Genomic DNA, 14636 nt, shown 5'->3' on the forward strand with positions numbered 1-14636 from the left:
GCACGGCAAGTGGCTTCTTCCACAGGCTGCTTGGCCTGGGCTCCCTGCACCTGGGCCTTTGGAGGACCGGCCCTGTGCTTGCCAACACTTCCTGCAGGGACCCAGAGCTGGGAGGTGGCATCTCTCAGCCCTGGGTCGGGCAGAGCCCCAGCGGGCCATGCCCACAACCTCTCTCAGCACCGGTCCCCCAGAAGGCTCCTTTGGGACCAGGATTCTCTTGCGGTGACTCTTTAAGGTCTGGCCCCTGGATGGAGGGGCACCAGGAGTAGAGGAGCAGGAAGGGGAAGGGGGTGGCCATGCGAGGGGACACTTTGAGGCCGAGTCCCAGCTTCAGCCTGATCCTCCTGGGAACCCCGCTCTGAGACAAGGAGCCGGGCTTCGCATTCCCACAGCAGCCAGTTGTGGGCTGAGGACACCTGGGGCGTTGGGAACTCCCTGGCTTCTCCTTGGTTTAACGTCTAGAGCTGCTTGTGAATCGCGCCGCCACACACACCCGAGCGCAGGAGTCTTCCGCACAGACTGCGGGCCTCGCTCTTCTGAACGCCGCTAGCTCGCCACCCACCCACGGGTGAACCTGGTCAGGGTGCTTTCTCTAAGGGGCAGACTCTTTTCCGGGCGGGCTACCGGTGTCTCTGTTTGCTCGTTTCTTTCTTCCATTTCGGGAAAGTCTTCCTTGCTGGGTGTGGAAATCTCCTATGCCTTCCCTCGCCTATTCTGTCAGCTTTCAAATTCTCTTTCAGTTGCCACCCTCACAGATGGATTAGGAAACTCTTTCCGGTGCACTCATTAGTGAAATGACCTCCAGGAAGCTGGAATCCAATATCTAATGGCCGATTTTTAGCGAGTCCACACGCCAGGGTGGTCGGGGTCCAATGCAGCCCCGGCCAGGCCCAGGCCCCTTGGACTGGGCCACAGGAGGACACGGAGGAGGGTCCCGGCCCCCACGAAGCGGTGCCGGCAGTTCTCCACGGGCTTGGGCGTTTTCCAGAGGTAGGAGATGGAGGGGACTGATTTCTTCAGCGCCCCCCAAACCACGCCACCCCACCCCACCCATGGGACACATCCCCAGAGAGAGACGCCCCATACACTGGCTGTGCCCCAGCCCTGGCCCGGGGGAATAGGCGGCAGCCCACCCACAGGGCGAGGGGGGGGCGCAGCTGAAAGGGGTTGTGGGGGAGGGCGGCCCCTGGCTGGGGTCAAAGGGCGAGCGTCCCGCGCGTGCGCAGTCAGCGGCAGGCAGCGACGCGCTGGGGGTGGGCAGCGGGTAGGTGAAGGAGGCCTGGCGAGGAGACGAGGGGGGCTGGGAGGGCTCCACCTTGGCGAGTCCAGCCGTGGAGGCGCATCTTGTGTGAGTGTGAGTGAGTGTGAGTGTGTGTGTGTGTGTAGAGAGAGACAGCCCCCCGCCCCGCCCCGCCCCGCCCATCACCCCCGTCCCTGGGAGCCCGCGGGACCCGGCCGGCGAACTCAACCGGCCCGGCCCGGCGCGGGAGGCGGCGGCGGGGAAGCCCAGAGAGGCTCGGCTTCTTGAGCGGGGCAGGGGCGCCCTCCGCCGCCGTCTAGGGCCACACCACCCTGAACGCCCCCGATCTCGTCTGGTCTGGGAAGCTAAGCAGGGTCGGGCCCGGTTAGTACTTGGATGGGAGACCGCCTGGGAATACCGGGTGCCACAGGCTGCTGCTTTTTTTTTTTTTTTTTTTTTTTTGCCTCTTGTTCTGTCCCCTTTCTGGGAGCGCGGCGGCGGCCCGGGGTGGGGGTCACCCCCACCCTCAGCGCCCGCGCGGTGCCTGGCGCCCCAGCCCGCACCGTGGGGCCTCCTCTTGTCCCAAGCCGCGACACCGCCGCCACGCGGCAGGATGCGTGGCATCTGGACTGTCAGGTCTCAGACCAAAGGTCTGCTCTGTGGGAACCGACACGCTGGAGGAAACCTTGAGAGTCTGAGAGGGGAGGGAGTTCCAGAAGAAGGCCAGGATGTCATTTTGAGGGAGTATGTGACCAGAACTCGTCCCGTTGCTTTTGGGGTTCTATGGGCTACACGCAGGAATCTTTGGTGGTGGCACCTGATGTTGGGGGATCCGGAGTCACACCCAGACCTGCTCCACAGGCCTCCTTTTACTTTTCTCTTCGGATTCATTATTTTTAAAAAGTGTCTCTTACCTCTATGATTGCATTTTCTTTTCTCTCTCTCTTCAAGCAGATGATGGGAGTACAAGTATTCAGGTGACATGTGACGCCCGTGCCCCCCTCCCCCCTGCGTTCTTTTTTTTTTTTTTTTTTTGAGACAGAGTCTCGTTTTGCTGCCCAGGCTAGAGTGAGTGCCATGGCGTCAGCCTAGCTCACAGCAACCTCAATCTCCGGGCTCAAGCAATCCTGCTGCCTCAGCCTCCCGAGTAGTTGGGACTACAGGCATGCACCACCACGCCCGGCTGTGTTTTTCTATATATATTAGTTGGCCAATTAATTTCTTTCTATTTTTAGTAGAGACGGGGTCTCGCTCTTGCTCAGGCTGGTTTCGAACTCCTGACCTGGAGCAATCCGCCCGCCTCGGCCTCCCAGAGAGCTAGGATTACAGGCGTGAGCCACCGCGCCCGGCCCCCCCTGTGTTCTTATTCATATACCTCTCATGTTGTTCCAGCGTATTGTGGGGGTACCAATGTTAAGGTCGGGTGCCTTGCCCTCTCCAAGCCTCCCCCCTCGGGTCAGAGCTTCAAGTGCGCCCATCCCCCAGTCGGTGCGCACCCACCCCATGCCTAATGGATGTGTATGGCCCTCCCCTCCCCCCACCCGCCCGACACCCACCCGATGAAGGTGATTCCTCTCTGTCCACTTAGGCGTCCATCCGTTCGTACCAATTTGCTGGTGAGCGCGCTCACGTGGTGCTCGTGTGTCCATTCTTGGGATACCTGGCCTACTGGAACGGGTTCCAGCTCTGGCCAGGAGAACACGAGAGGCGCCCTCTCACCGCTGCTCCTCACAGCCGAATGGCACTCCGTGGTGTCCACGCGCCACATTTTATTGATGCACTCCTGGATGGATGGGCACTCGGGTCGCTTCCACGTCTTTGCGATTGTGAATTGTGCCCTAACTGTCACCCTAACCCTTACCCAGCCCGTCTCCTCTGCCCCTGCCTGACGCACTCCTCCCCGGCCAGGCCCGTCACTGTCCTGGGCCCCCGCCTGACCGGCTCCTCCCCGCCCGGCCTGTCACCGTCCTCTGCCCCTGCCTGACATGCTCCTTCCCGCCCGCCCGGCCTCTCACCGTCCTGGGCCCCTGCCTGACCGGCTCCTCCGTCGCCTGGGCCTTCCAAGGGCTTGGTGTGGACGCTGCTTCCAGGAAGCCCACCAGAAACCCGGCAGCAGGGTGGCCGCAGCAGTCTCCAGCAGCCGTCCCTAAGTCGCCTGAGTGCGGGGGACGTGCCCCCCGCTGTGCCGCGGGGGCCCAGCCTGGTGTCTTCCCTGAGGCCCTGCGGCTGCCGGCTGGGCTGCCGCTCCCCGCAAGGGGAGAGCCGCGGAGGTGGGGACCGCCTCCTGATGGGGACGTACACGCAGCTCTCCACGTCGGATTCCGGGGCTCTCTGTCCTGCCCGAAGGCCCAGCTGGCCTGCGGGTCCTTAGAGTGGCAAAAACATCCGAAAACTGAGATTGAGGGTCCGGTGGGTGTCTGCACTTTTGTGCTGGGCACCCCAGGGAGGCCCGGGGGCTGGCTGGACAACGTGGTCTGCTGGGCGGGGGGGTTGGAGGAGCAACTGATGCCCTTTGCACTTTGGGTAGCAAGAGTCTGAGGTGTCTCTGAGCCCTGTGCCCTGTGGGGGGGGGCGGGGGGGGAGGAGGAGGAGGAGGAGGAGGAGGTGGGAAGGGCCGGGGCCTGCAGTCCTGTTCCCGGGGTGGCACGGCAAGTGGCTTCTTCCACAGGCTGCTTGGCCTGGGCTCCCTGCACCTGGGCCTTTGGAGGACCGGCCCTGTGCTTGCCAACACTTCCTGCAGGGACCCAGAGCTGGGAGGTGGCATCTCTCAGCCCTGGGTCGGGCAGAGCCCCAGCGGGCCATGCCCACAACCTCTCTCAGCACCGGTCCCCCAGAAGGCTCCTTTGGGACCAGGATTCTCTTGCGGTGACTCTTTAAGGTCTGGCCCCTGGATGGAGGGGCACCAGGAGTAGAGGAGCAGGAAGGGGAAGGGGGTGGCCATGCGAGGGGACACTTTGAGGCCGAGTCCCAGCTTCAGCCTGATCCTCCTGGGAACCCCGCTCTGAGACAAGGAGCCGGGCTTCGCATTCCCACAGCAGCCAGTCGTGGGCTGAGGACACCTGGGGCGTTGGGAACTCCCTGGCTTCTCCTTGGTTTAACGTCTAGAGCTGCTTGTGAATCGCGCCGCCACACACACCCGAGCGCAGGAGTCTTCCGCACAGACTGCGGGCCTCGCTCTTCTGAACGCCGCTAGCTCGCCACCCACCCACGGGTGAACCTGGTCAGGGTGCTTTCTCTAAGGGGCAGACTCTTTTCCGGGCGGGCTACCGGTGTCTCTGTTTGCTCGTTTCTTTCTTCCATTTCGGGAAAGTCTTCCTTGCTGGGTGTGGAAATCTCCTATGCCTTCCCTCGCCTATTCTGTCAGCTTTCAAATTCTCTTTCAGTTGCCACCCTCACAGATGGATTAGGAAACTCTTTCCGGTGCACTCATTAGTGAAATGACCTCCAGGAAGCTGGAATCCAATATCTAATGGCCGATTTTTAGCGAGTCCACACGCCAGGGTGGTCGGGGTCCAATGCAGCCCCGGCCAGGCCCAGGCCCCTTGGACTGGGCCACAGGAGGACACGGAGGAGGGTCCCGGCCCCCACGAAGCGGTGCCGGCAGTTCTCCACGGGCTTGGGCGTTTTCCAGAGGTAGGAGATGGAGGGGACTGATTTCTTCAGCGCCCCCCAAACCACGCCACCCCACCCCACCCATGGGACACATCCCCAGAGAGAGACGCCCCATACACTGGCTGTGCCCCAGCCCTGGCCCGGGGGAATAGGCGGCAGCCCACCCACAGGGCGAGGGGGGGGCGCAGCTGAAAGGGGTTGTGGGGGAGGGCGGCCCCTGGCTGGGGTCAAAGGGCGAGCGTCCCGCGCGTGCGCAGTCAGCGGCAGGCAGCGACGCGCTGGGAGTGGGCAGCGGGTAGGTGAAGGAGGCCTGGCGAGGAGACGAGGGGGGCTGGGAGGGCTCCACCTTGGCGAGTCCAGCCGTGGAGGCGCATCTTGTGTGAGTGTGAGTGAGTGTGAGTGTGTGTGTGTGTGTAGAGAGAGACAGCCCCCCGCCCCGCCCCGCCCCGCCCATCACCCCCGTCCCTGGGAGCCCGCGGGACCCGGCCGGCGAACTCAACCGGCCCGGCCCGGCGCGGGAGGCGGCGGCGGGGAAGCCCAGAGAGGCTCGGCTTCTTGAGCGGGGCAGGGGCGCCCTCCGCCGCCGTCTAGGGCCACACCACCCTGAACGCCCCCGATCTCGTCTGGTCTGGGAAGCTAAGCAGGGTCGGGCCCGGTTAGTACTTGGATGGGAGACCGCCTGGGAATACCGGGTGCCACAGGCTGCTGCTTTTTTTTTTTTTTTTTTTTTTTTTGCCTCTTGTTCTGTCCCCTTTCTGGGAGCGCGGCGGCGGCCCGGGGTGGGGGTCACCCCCACCCTCAGCGCCCGCGCGGTGCCTGGCGCCCCAGCCCGCACCGTGGGGCCTCCTCTTGTCCCAAGCCGCGACACCGCCGCCACGCGGCAGGATGCGTGGCATCTGGACTGTCAGGTCTCAGACCAAAGGTCTGCTCTGTGGGAACCGACACGCTGGAGGAAACCTTGAGAGTCTGAGAGGGGAGGGAGTTCCAGAAGAAGGCCAGGATGTCATTTTGAGGGAGTATGTGACCAGAACTCGTCCCGTTGCTTTTGGGGTTCTATGGGCTACACGCAGGAATCTTTGGTGGTGGCACCTGATGTTGGGGGATCCGGAGTCACACCCAGACCTGCTCCACAGGCCTCCTTTTACTTTTCTCTTCGGATTCATTATTTTTAAAAAGTGTCTCTTACCTCTATGATTGCATTTTCTTTTCTCTCTCTCTTCAAGCAGATGATGGGAGTACAAGTATTCAGGTGACATGTGACGCCCGTGCCCCCCTCCCCCCTGCGTTCTTTTTTTTTTTTTTTTTTGAGACAGAGTCTCGTTTTGCTGCCCAGGCTAGAGTGAGTGCCATGGCGTCAGCCTAGCTCACAGCAACCTCAATCTCCGGGCTCAAGCAATCCTGCTGCCTCAGCCTCCCGAGTAGTTGGGACTACAGGCATGCACCACCACGCCCGGCTGTGTTTTTCTATATATATTAGTTGGCCAATTAATTTCTTTCTATTTTTAGTAGAGACGGGGTCTCGCTCTTGCTCAGGCTGGTTTCGAACTCCTGACCTGGAGCAATCCGCCCGCCTCGGCCTCCCAGAGAGCTAGGATTACAGGCGTGAGCCACCGCGCCCGGCCCCCCCTGTGTTCTTATTCATATACCTCTCATGTTGTTCCAGCGTATTGTGGGGGTACCAATGTTAAGGTCGGGTGCCTTGCCCTCTCCAAGCCTCCCCCCTCGGGTCAGAGCTTCAAGTGCGCCCATCCCCCAGTCGGTGCGCACCCACCCCATGCCTAATGGATGTGTATGGCCCTCCCCTCCCCCCACCCGCCCGACACCCACCCGATGAAGGTGATTCCTCTCTGTCCACTTAGGCGTCCATCCGTTCGTACCAATTTGCTGGTGAGCGCGCTCACGTGGTGCTCGTGTGTCCATTCTTGGGATACCTGGCCTACTGGAACGGGTTCCAGCTCTGGCCAGGAGAACACGAGAGGCGCCCTCTCACCGCTGCTCCTCACAGCCGAATGGCACTCCGTGGTGTCCACGCGCCACATTTTATTGATGCACTCCTGGATGGATGGGCACTCGGGTCGCTTCCACGTCTTTGCGATTGTGAATTGTGCCCTAACTGTCACCCTAACCCTTACCCAGCCCGTCTCCTCTGCCCCTGCCTGACGCACTCCTCCCCGGCCAGGCCCGTCACTGTCCTGGGCCCCCGCCTGACCGGCTCCTCCCCGCCCGGCCTGTCACCGTCCTCTGCCCCTGCCTGACATGCTCCTTCCCGCCCGCCCGGCCTCTCACCGTCCTGGGCCCCTGCCTGACCGGCTCCTCCGTCGCCTGGGCCTTCCAAGGGCTTGGTGTGGACGCTGCTTCCAGGAAGCCCACCAGAAACCCGGCAGCAGGGTGGCCGCAGCAGTCTCCAGCAGCCGTCCCTAAGTCGCCTGAGTGCGGGGGACGTGCCCCCCGCTGTGCCGCGGGGGCCCAGCCTGGTGTCTTCCCTGAGGCCCTGCGGCTGCCGGCTGGGCTGCCGCTCCCCGCAAGGGGAGAGCCGCGGAGGTGGGGACCGCCTCCTGATGGGGACGTACACGCAGCTCTCCACGTCGGATTCCGGGGCTCTCTGTCCTGCCCGAAGGCCCAGCTGGCCTGCGGGTCCTTAGAGTGGCAAAAACATCCGAAAACTGAGATTGAGGGTCCGGTGGGTGTCTGCACTTTTGTGCTGGGCACCCCAGGGAGGCCCGGGGGCTGGCTGGACAACGTGGTCTGCTGGGCGGGGGGGTTGGAGGAGCAACTGATGCCCTTTGCACTTTGGGTAGCAAGAGTCTGAGGTGTCTCTGAGCCCTGTGCCCTGTGGGGGGGGGCGGGGGGGGAGGAGGAGGAGGAGGAGGAGGAGGTGGGAAGGGCCGGGGCCTGCAGTCCTGTTCCCGGGGTGGCACGGCAAGTGGCTTCTTCCACAGGCTGCTTGGCCTGGGCTCCCTGCACCTGGGCCTTTGGAGGACCGGCCCTGTGCTTGCCAACACTTCCTGCAGGGACCCAGAGCTGGGAGGTGGCATCTCTCAGCCCTGGGTCGGGCAGAGCCCCAGCGGGCCATGCCCACAACCTCTCTCAGCACCGGTCCCCCAGAAGGCTCCTTTGGGACCAGGATTCTCTTGCGGTGACTCTTTAAGGTCTGGCCCCTGGATGGAGGGGCACCAGGAGTAGAGGAGCAGGAAGGGGAAGGGGGTGGCCATGCGAGGGGACACTTTGAGGCCGAGTCCCAGCTTCAGCCTGATCCTCCTGGGAACCCCGCTCTGAGACAAGGAGCCGGGCTTCGCATTCCCACAGCAGCCAGTCGTGGGCTGAGGACACCTGGGGCGTTGGGAACTCCCTGGCTTCTCCTTGGTTTAACGTCTAGAGCTGCTTGTGAATCGCGCCGCCACACACACCCGAGCGCAGGAGTCTTCCGCACAGACTGCGGGCCTCGCTCTTCTGAACGCCGCTAGCTCGCCACCCACCCACGGGTGAACCTGGTCAGGGTGCTTTCTCTAAGGGGCAGACTCTTTTCCGGGCGGGCTACCGGTGTCTCTGTTTGCTCGTTTCTTTCTTCCATTTCGGGAAAGTCTTCCTTGCTGGGTGTGGAAATCTCCTATGCCTTCCCTCGCCTATTCTGTCAGCTTTAAAATTCTCTTTCAGTTGCCACCCTCACAGATGGATTAGGAAACTCTTTCCGGTGCACTCATTAGTGAAATGACCTCCAGGAAGCTGGAATCCAATATCTAATGGCCGATTTTTAGCGAGTCCACACGCCAGGGTGGTCGGGGTCCAATGCAGCCCCGGCCAGGCCCAGGCCCCTTGGACTGGGCCACAGGAGGACACGGAGGAGGGTCCCGGCCCCCACGAAGCGGTGCCGGCAGTTCTCCACGGGCTTGGGCGTTTTCCAGAGGTAGGAGATGGAGGGGACTGATTTCTTCAGCGCCCCCCAAACCACGCCACCCCACCCCACCCATGGGACACATCCCCAGAGAGAGACGCCCCATACACTGGCTGTGCCCCAGCCCTGGCCCGGGGGAATAGGCGGCAGCCCACCCACAGGGCGAGGGGGGGGCGCAGCTGAAAGGGGTTGTGGGGGAGGGCGGCCCCTGGCTGGGGTCAAAGGGCGAGCGTCCCGCGCGTGCGCAGTCAGCGGCAGGCAGCGACGCGCTGGGGGTGGGCAGCGGGTAGGTGAAGGAGGCCTGGCGAGGAGACGAGGGGGGCTGGGAGGGCTCCACCTTGGCGAGTCCAGCCGTGGAGGCGCATCTTGTGTGAGTGTGAGTGAGTGTGAGTGTGTGTGTGTGTGTAGAGAGAGACAGCCCCCCGCCCCGCCCCGCCCCGCCCATCACCCCCGTCCCTGGGAGCCCGCGGGACCCGGCCGGCGAACTCAACCGGCCCGGCCCGGCGCGGGAGGCGGCGGCGGGGAAGCCCAGAGAGGCTCGGCTTCTTGAGCGGGGCAGGGGCGCCCTCCGCCGCCGTCTAGGGCCACACCACCCTGAACGCCCCCGATCTCGTCTGGTCTGGGAAGCTAAGCAGGGTCGGGCCCGGTTAGTACTTGGATGGGAGACCGCCTGGGAATACCGGGTGCCACAGGCTGCTGCTTTTTTTTTTTTTTTTTTTTTTTTTGCCTCTTGTTCTGTCCCCTTTCTGGGAGCGCGGCGGCGGCCCGGGGTGGGGGTCACCCCCACCCTCAGCGCCCGCGCGGTGCCTGGCGCCCCAGCCCGCACCGTGGGGCCTCCTCTTGTCCCAAGCCGCGACACCGCCGCCACGCGGCAGGATGCGTGGCATCTGGACTGTCAGGTCTCAGACCAAAGGTCTGCTCTGTGGGAACCGACACGCTGGAGGAAACCTTGAGAGTCTGAGAGGGGAGGGAGTTCCAGAAGAAGGCCAGGATGTCATTTTGAGGGAGTATGTGACCAGAACTCGTCCCGTTGCTTTTGGGGTTCTATGGGCTACACGCAGGAATCTTTGGTGGTGGCACCTGATGTTGGGGGATCCGGAGTCACACCCAGACCTGCTCCACAGGCCTCCTTTTACTTTTCTCTTCGGATTCATTATTTTTAAAAAGTGTCTCTTACCTCTATGATTGCATTTTCTTTTCTCTCTCTCTTCAAGCAGATGATGGGAGTACAAGTATTCAGGTGACATGTGACGCCCGTGCCCCCCTCCCCCCTGCGTTCTTTTTTTTTTTTTTTTTTTGAGACAGAGTCTCGTTTTGCTGCCCAGGCTAGAGTGAGTGCCATGGCGTCAGCCTAGCTCACAGCAACCTCAATCTCCGGGCTCAAGCAATCCTGCTGCCTCAGCCTCCCGAGTAGTTGGGACTACAGGCATGCACCACCACGCCCGGCTGTGTTTTTCTATATATATTAGTTGGCCAATTAATTTCTTTCTATTTTTAGTAGAGACGGGGTCTCGCTCTTGCTCAGGCTGGTTTCGAACTCCTGACCTGGAGCAATCCGCCCGCCTCGGCCTCCCAGAGAGCTAGGATTACAGGCGTGAGCCACCGCGCCCGGCCCCCCCTGTGTTCTTATTCATATACCTCTCATGTTGTTCCAGCGTATTGTGGGGGTACCAATGTTAAGGTCGGGTGCCTTGCCCTCTCCAAGCCTCCCCCCTCGGGTCAGAGCTTCAAGTGCGCCCATCCCCCAGTCGGTGCGCACCCACCCCATGCCTAATGGATGTGTATGGCCCTCCCCTCCCCCCACCCGCCCGACACCCACCCGATGAAGGTGATTCCTCTCTGTCCACTTAGGCGTCCATCCGTTCGTACCAATTTGCTGGTGAGCGCGCTCACGTGGTGCTCGTGTGTCCATTCTTGGGATACCTGGCCTACTGGAACGGGTTCCAGCTCTGGCCAGGAGAACACGAGAGGCGCCCTCTCACCGCTGCTCCTCACAGCCGAATGGCACTCCGTGGTGTCCACGCGCCACATTTTATTGATGCACTCCTGGATGGATGGGCACTCGGGTCGCTTCCACGTCTTTGCGATTGTGAATTGTGCCCTAACTGTCACCCTAACCCTTACCCAGCCCGTCTCCTCTGCCCCTGCCTGACGCACTCCTCCCCGGCCAGGCCCGTCACTGTCCTGGGCCCCCGCCTGACCGGCTCCTCCCCGCCCGGCCTGTCACCGTCCTCTGCCCCTGCCTGACATGCTCCTTCCCGCCCGCCCGGCCTCTCACCGTCCTGGGCCCCTGCCTGACCGGCTCCTCCGTCGCCTGGGCCTTCCAAGGGCTTGGTGTGGACGCTGCTTCCAGGAAGCCCACCAGAAACCCGGCAGCAGGGTGGCCGCAGCAGTCTCCAGCAGCCGTCCCTAAGTCGCCTGAGTGCGGGGGACGTGCCCCCCGCTGTGCCGCGGGGGCCCAGCCTGGTGTCTTCCCTGAGGCCCTGCGGCTGCCGGCTGGGCTGCCGCTCCCCGCAAGGGGAGAGCCGCGGAGGTGGGGACCGCCTCCTGATGGGGACGTACACGCAGCTCTCCACGTCGGATTCCGGGGCTCTCTGTCCTGCCCGAAGGCCCAGCTGGCCTGCGGGTCCTTAGAGTGGCAAAAACATCCGAAAACTGAGATTGAGGGTCCGGTGGGTGTCTGCACTTTTGTGCTGGGCACCCCAGGGAGGCCCGGGGGCTGGCTGGACAACGTGGTCTGCTGGGCGGGGGGGTTGGAGGAGCAACTGATGCCCTTTGCACTTTGGGTAGCAAGAGTCTGAGGTGTCTCTGAGCCCTGTGCCCTGTGGGGGGGGGCGGGGGGGGAGGAGGAGGAGGAGGAGGAGGAGGTGGGAAGGGCCGGGGCCTGCAGTCCTGTTCCCGGGGTGGCACGGCAAGTGGCTTCTTCCACAGGCTGCTTGGCCTGGGCTCCCTGCACCTGGGCCTTTGGAGGACCGGCCCTGTGCTTGCCAACACTTCCTGCAGGGACCCAGAGCTGGGAGGTGGCATCTCTCAGCCCTGGGTCGGGCAGAGCCCCAGCGGGCCATGCCCACAACCTCTCTCAGCACCGGTCCCCCAGAAGGCTCCTTTGGGACCAGGATTCTCTTGCGGTGACTCTTTAAGGTCTGGCCCCTGGATGGAGGGGCACCAGGAGTAGAGGAGCAGGAAGGGGAAGGGGGTGGCCATGCGAGGGGACACTTTGAGGCCGAGTCCCAGCTTCAGCCTGATCCTCCTGGGAACCCCGCTCTGAGACAAGGAGCCGGGCTTCGCATTCCCACAGCAGCCAGTCGTGGGCTGAGGACACCTGGGGCGTTGGGAACTCCCTGGCTTCTCCTTGGTTTAACGTCTAGAGCTGCTTGTGAATCGCGCCGCCACACACACCCGAGCGCAGGAGTCTTCCGCACAGACTGCGGGCCTCGCTCTTCTGAACGCCGCTAGCTCGCCACCCACCCACGGGTGAACCTGGTCAGGGTGCTTTCTCTAAGGGGCAGACTCTTTTCCGGGCGGGCTACCGGTGTCTCTGTTTGCTCGTTTCTTTCTTCCATTTCGGGAAAGTCTTCCTTGCTGGGTGTGGAAATCTCCTATGCCTTCCCTCGCCTATTCTGTCAGCTTTCAAATTCTCTTTCAGTTGCCACCCTCACAGATGGATTAGGAAACTCTTTCCGGTGCACTCATTAGTGAAATGACCTCCAGGAAGCTGGAATCCAATATCTAATGGCCGATTTTTAGCGAGTCCACACGCCAGGGTGGTCGGGGTCCAATGCAGCCCCGGCCAGGCCCAGGCCCCTTGGACTGGGCCACAGGAGGACACGGAGGAGGGTCCCGGCCCCCACGAAGCGGTGCCGGCAGTTCTCCACGGGCTTGGGCGTTTTCCAGAGGTAGGAGATGGAGGGGACTGATTTCTTCAGCGCCCCCCAAACCACGCCACCCCACCCCACCCATGGGACACATCCCCAGAGAGAGACGCCCCATACACTGGCTGTGCCCCAGCCCTGGCCCGGGGGAATAGGCGGCAGCCCACCCACAGGGCGAGGGGGGGGCGCAGCTGAAAGGGGTTGTGGGGGAGGGCGGCCCCTGGCTGGGGTCAAAGGGCGAGCGTCCCGCGCGTGCGCAGTCAGCGGCAGGCAGCGACGCGCTGGGAGTGGGCAGCGGGTAGGTGAAGGAGGCCTGGCGAGGAGACGAGGGGGGCTGGGAGGGCTCCACCTTGGCGAGTCCAGCCGTGGAGGCGCATCTTGTGTGAGTGTGAGTGAGTGTGAGTGTGTGTGTGTGTGTAGAGAGAGACAGCCCCCCGCCCCGCCCCGCCCCGCCCATCACCCCCGTCCCTGGGAGCCCGCGGGACCCGGCCGGCGAACTCAACCGGCCCGGCCCGGCGCGGGAGGCGGCGGCGGGGAAGCCCAGAGAGGCTCGGCTTCTTGAGCGGGGCAGGGGCGCCCTCCGCCGCCGTCTAGGGCCACACCACCCTGAACGCCCCCGATCTCGTCTGGTCTGGGAAGCTAAGCAGGGTCGGGCCCGGTTAGTACTTGGATGGGAGACCGCCTGGGAATACCGGGTGCCACAGGCTGCTGCTTTTTTTTTTTTTTTTTTTTTTTTTGCCTCTTGTTCTGTCCCCTTTCTGGGAGCGCGGCGGCGGCCCGGGGTGGGGGTCACCCCCACCCTCAGCGCCCGCGCGGTGCCTGGCGCCCCAGCCCGCACCGTGGGGCCTCCTCTTGTCCCAAGCCGCGACACCGCCGCCACGCGGCAGGATGCGTGGCATCTGGACTGTCAGGTCTCAGACCAAAGGTCTGCTCTGTGGGAACCGACACGCTGGAGGAAACCTTGAGAGTCTGAGAGGGGAGGGAGTTCCAGAAGAAGGCCAGGATGTCATTTTGAGGGAGTATGTGACCAGAACTCGTCCCGTTGCTTTTGGGGTTCTATGGGCTACACGCAGGAATCTTTGGTGGTGGCACCTGATGTTGGGGGATCCGGAGTCACACCCAGACCTGCTCCACAGGCCTCCTTTTACTTTTCTCTTCGGATTCATTATTTTTAAAAAGTGTCTCTTACCTCTATGATTGCATTTTCTTTTCTCTCTCTCTTCAAGCAGATGATGGGAGTACAAGTATTCAGGTGACATGTGACGCCCGTGCCCCCCTCCCCCCTGCGTTCTTTTTTTTTTTTTTTTTTGAGACAGAGTCTCGTTTTGCTGCCCAGGCTAGAGTGAGTGCCATGGCGTCAGCCTAGCTCACAGCAACCTCAATCTCCGGGCTCAAGCAATCCTGCTGCCTCAGCCTCCCGAGTAGTTGGGACTACAGGCATGCACCACCACGCCCGGCTGTGTTTTTCTATATATATTAGTTGGCCAATTAATTTCTTTCTATTTTTAGTAGAGACGGGGTCTCGCTCTTGCTCAGGCTGGTTTCGAACTCCTGACCTGGAGCAATCCGCCCGCCTCGGCCTCCCAGAGAGCTAGGATTACAGGCGTGAGCCACCGCGCCCGGCCCCCCCTGTGTTCTTATTCATATACCTCTCATGTTGTTCCAGCGTATTGTGGGGGTACCAATGTTAAGGTCGGGTGCCTTGCCCTCTCCAAGCCTCCCCCCTCGGGTCAGAGCTTCAAGTGCGCCCATCCCCCAGTCGGTGCGCACCCACCCCATGCCTAATGGATGTGTATGGCCCTCCCCTCCCCCCACCCGCCCGACACCCACCCGATGAAGGTGATTCCTCTCTGTCCACTTAGGCGTCCATCCGTTCGTACCAATTTGCTGGTGAGCGCGCTCACGTGGTGCTCGTGTGTCCATTCTTGGGATACCTGGCCTACTGGAACGGGTTCCAGCTCTGGCCAGGAGAACACGAGAGGCGCCCTCTCACCGCTGCTCCTCACAGCCGAATGGCACT

At 62.6% G+C, this 14636-nt stretch overlaps 4 pseudogenes; all 4 read left to right on the plus strand.

The window, feature by feature from the left end:
* Window positions 1-1554: 1554 nt before the first annotated feature.
* LOC142874092 (uncharacterized) lies at window positions 1555-1673 on the plus strand (annotated as a pseudogene).
* Window positions 1674-5437: 3764 nt separating this feature from the next.
* Window positions 5438-5556, plus strand: LOC142874093 (uncharacterized; annotated as a pseudogene).
* A 3764-nt stretch (window positions 5557-9320) lies between these two features.
* On the plus strand, window positions 9321-9439 carry LOC142874094 (uncharacterized; annotated as a pseudogene).
* Window positions 9440-13204: 3765 nt separating this feature from the next.
* LOC142874095 (uncharacterized) lies at window positions 13205-13323 on the plus strand (annotated as a pseudogene).
* Window positions 13324-14636: the final 1313 nt, after the last annotated feature.

The sequence above is a fragment of the Microcebus murinus genome, chromosome 11, assembly GCF_040939455.1.
Source record: "Microcebus murinus isolate Inina chromosome 11, M.murinus_Inina_mat1.0, whole genome shotgun sequence".
NCBI classification, from domain to species: domain Eukaryota; kingdom Metazoa; phylum Chordata; class Mammalia; order Primates; family Cheirogaleidae; genus Microcebus; species Microcebus murinus.